At 32.5% G+C, this 4,120-nt stretch overlaps 1 long non-coding RNA gene across 3 annotated transcripts in view; it reads left to right on the forward strand.

Moving 5' to 3' along the window:
* Positions 1-1,120: 1,120 nt before the first annotated feature.
* Positions 1,121-4,120, forward strand: part of LOC111086290 — a 6,825-nt gene continuing 3,825 nt past the window's right edge. Inside the window, exons 1-4 of one of the 3 annotated variants that reach the window (XR_002611019.1) lie at positions 1,121-1,156; positions 1,684-1,908; positions 2,140-2,272; positions 2,751-3,333. This is a non-coding gene — a long non-coding RNA (uncharacterized LOC111086290). Of the gene's footprint in view, positions 1,157-1,551; positions 1,909-2,139; positions 2,273-2,750; positions 3,334-4,120 lie in introns of those variants that run through there. The other 2 variants (XR_002611020.1, XR_002611018.1) reach the window with 2 other exon arrangements.

A 4,120-nucleotide genomic window follows, 5' to 3' on the forward strand; every position in this document is an offset into this window, starting at 1 on the left:
CGTTTAGTAAAGCTCTGGATTTTTATTTACACTTCAACGCTAACTCACCTTCTAGCTAATCACTCCAATTTTTAATTTGTATGAATTATGAGCCTGACATCGGTTTCCCCCTATCAGTGACGTACAGGTATTAATATTGGTAAAGAGTATGTACAAGATTTGTTATTTAATTATTACAAATTAACTGGTCTTAGAACTCGAACTTCGTTAAGGTGAACTAGAACCGAAAGAGAAAGTCGAATATATAAAAATGGTTTCTCCTTGTACTATATCTGTAGTTAAACCGTGTAGGATGTCAGTATAACGAGGACCTTAAAAATAAGGATACGAAAATTGGGAATTTATAAGCAGTGATTTAATATTATCATATTCTTTGTCTAAAGCGGACGGAGTGTGAGATAGCATATTCTATTTTTATTTTGTTATGGGTTTCTTTACCGTTCGTTTATTCATTCTATCGTTTAGTAAAGCTCTGGATTTTTATTTACACTTCAACGCTAACTCACCTTCTAGCTAATCTCATCAATTTTTAATTTATATGAGTTATGAGACTGACATCGGTTTCCCCTATCAGTGACGTACAGGTATTAATATTGGTAAAGAGTATGTACAAGATTTGTTATATAATTATTACAAATTAACTGGTCTTAGAACTCGAACTTCGTTAAGGTGAACTAGAACCGAAAGAGAAAGTCGAATATATAAAAATGGTTTCTCCTTGTACTATATCTGTAGTTAAACCGTGTAGGATGTCAGAATAACGTTAAAGGTAAGGACTTAATTTTAAAATGACTAATGTAATCACTTCTAAAGGGGAAAGAGTGTGAAATGGAAAGTTTAATTTTATTTCGTTTTGAATTTGTTTAGTCATTTCTCATTCTATCATCATTTAGTTAATCTGTAAATTTTTAATTTGCATTTTAGTTATTCACATCAATTTAAAATTTTAATTATGAGACCGACATCAGTTTCTCATAGCGGTGACTTGTTAATGTTGGTAATGAGTATATAAATAATGATCACATTATTTCAAATCTCTTCATCTAATTAATTATAGCAACTTTGCTGGTCTTTGGACTTAGCTTCCCGTAACCTGAATCGCAGCAGAAGGTAGAGAAGCTGAAGATCTGAGAACACTACGCCTTTTCTTTGTAAGGTACATGTACTTAAACTGGGCAGGATTCATGGTGTCAGTATAATGAGATCATTAATAGTAAGGATACTAAAATTGGGAATTTATAAGCAGTGATTAATGTGATCACTTCGGTTTTCGAACGGGGAAGGAATACGAGGTAGCCAACTCTACTTTGATTTCGTTTTGGTTTTGTTTTCTGTTCATTTATTATTTTTTCTATCTTTTATTTTACCTGTAACATTTGTTTTACGTTTAAACGCTACTTCGCATTCTAATCAATTACGTCATTTTAAAGTTTCTAAAAGTTATGAGACTGACACCAGTTTCCATTACCGGTGACTTGCAGATATTGAAGTTGTAAAATTTTTAATTTAATATTCTGAATAAAGACTTTGTCATAAGTTTTAATAACTTTTCTCACGTGAGATAGCGATGAAGATTTTTTGTTGTTATTCGATGTTTTATACACGTTTTTCATCCGTTCCTTTTTCTATTTATTTATATAAGTATTAAACTGTTATTGATGGTATGTTTTTCTTTCGTGTTAGTGGAAAGTTCTGGCTCATGCATACTGTATGCAGGCTATTTGATAGTTTATAAGGGGTCAAAAAAGGACTTTTTGGAAACAAAATATCCAACATTACCTGGAACCGTACATGAAAGAACAGAAATATCTAGAAATGTTATACAGAAAGCAACATCCAACGTTGAAAAACATTGGAAGATACAGCGAGAAGCTTGTACCCGTTGGTATATTTCGAACAAAATTAAAAGTAGGAAACTCACTACTATCGTTAAGAATACATAGAATAAAGTTCAGTAAGAGTCACTCCAGAACATATTTGAAGACTGAATGAATAGTTAAGTTGCGACTTGTGTTTCTCCATCTTTATATAAATTAGGTTATATCGTGTTAATAGGACAATTTTACATTTCTAAAATGAATTTTTCCAGTGAATTTTTTTTCTACATCAGAAAATGGTAATCGTCTTATGTCGTTCCAGAAAATTTAAATGGTACAAGAAGGCTTTTAGATTGCGGATTCCCTTCCATAAAAATAAAGGACTTATTCTGGTGTGTCCACTTCTCATCCTTCGACGTAACGTGCTGATGAGTCATTTATGTCCTCTGCCTAACGTAAGTGGTCTTTGAACTCGAAAACTTCCTGTAAAGTGAACCAGAGCAGGAAAGTAGAAAAGATAAATTCATGAAGAATGAATTATTTCATTTTGTAATGTATCTGTACTGAAACTGTAAAGGATTCTTGGTGTCTGTATAATGAGGGTGTTAAAAGTAAGGATACGAAAATTGGATTGGGAGTGATTAATGTACTCACTTCGGTTTTCGAAAGGAGTGTGAGGTAGCAAACTATTTTATTTTGTTATGGTTTTGTTTAGTTAACTTATTCTTTCTATCGTTTAGTTTATCTGTCAATTTTTAGTTTACACTTGAACGCTAACTCACGTCCTAGCTAATCGCATTAACTTTCAGATTCCACGAGTTATCAGACTGACACCAGTTTCCCATATCGGTGACGTACAGATATTTAACATTGGTAAATAGTATGTAAATTGATCATATGAATTAATCTGTTCTAACTAGTTAACTATTGCAGCTTAGCTTGTCTTTGAACTCGAGGACGTCCCGTAACTTGAGCCGGAAGGTAGAGAAGGTGAAGATAGAAGAACATGAACGAGTTTTCTTTGTAAGGTATATGTACTTAAACTGGGCAGGATTCATGATGTCAGTATAACGAGGTCTTTAAAAGCAAGGATACAAAATTTGTACTTTTGAGTAATCAATGTAATCACTTCGGTTTACGAAAAGGAGTGCGAGATAGCAAATTGTTTTTATTTTATGCTTTTGTTTACCATTGAATTATTTCTTCTATCGTTTAGTTAATCTGTATTTTTAATTTACATTTAAACTCTAACTCGCATTATAGTAAACCACATCAATTTCTAAAATTATATAAATTATCAAACTGCAGCCGATTTTCCGTAGGGGTGACGTTCAGATATTAATGTTGGGAAAGTGTGCACGTGATTATCACATGAATTCTGATTTCTTGATGTGAGTAGTTTAGTTAATTATCACAGATTAGCTGGTCTTGGAACACAAGAACTTGCGTTGAACTGAACTAGAGCCGGAAGCTAAAGCCGAATATAGAAGAAAAGGGAATGATTTAGCCTTGAAAGGTATTTGTATTCAAATTGTTAAGGATTGACGATGTCAGTATAATGAGGGCGTTAAAAGTAAGGACACTAAAATTTAGAATTTTAAACAATCATTAATGCAATCCCTTTTTTTTTTTCATAAGGAGGAAGGAGTGTGAGGTAAAATAGATGTTTTTTACCGTTCATTTATTATTCATTCTCTCATTTAGTTAAGCTGTGACTATTTAGTTTTACTTGTAAACGCTAATTCTCAGTCTAGTTATTCACATCAATTTTAGTCATTAGACTGACACCAGTTTCCCATAACGGTGACTTGTAGATGCTAATGTTGTTAAAGAGTATGTAAATAATGACCACATGCTTTTAAATCTATTGATCTAAATAGTTTATTGTAGCTTAGCTGGTCTTTGTACTTAACTTACAGTAACCTGAATCGGAGCAGAAGGTAGAGAAGCTGAAGATTTGAGAACACTACGCTTTTTCTTTCTAAGGTATATGTACTTAAACTGGTCAGGATTCATGGTGTCCGTATAATGAGGTCCTTAAAAGTGAGGATACGAAAATTGGGAATTTACAGACGGTGATTAATGTAATCCCTTTCTTTTTTCGAAAGGGGGAAGGAATGCGAGGTAGCAAATTCTATTTTTATTTAGTTATGGTTTTGTTTTCAATTCGTTTATTCTTTCTATTGTTTAGTTAACCTTAACCTGCTAGTTAACCTGCTACTTCGCATTCTACTTAACTACGTCATTTAAAGTTTTTAAATGTTGACTGACACCAGTTTCTTGTATTAGTAACTTGCAGATAT

The sequence above is a fragment of the Limulus polyphemus genome, unplaced genomic scaffold (genome assembly GCF_000517525.1).
Source record: "Limulus polyphemus unplaced genomic scaffold, Limulus_polyphemus-2.1.2 Scaffold994, whole genome shotgun sequence".
NCBI lineage: Eukaryota > Metazoa > Arthropoda > Merostomata > Xiphosura > Limulidae > Limulus > Limulus polyphemus.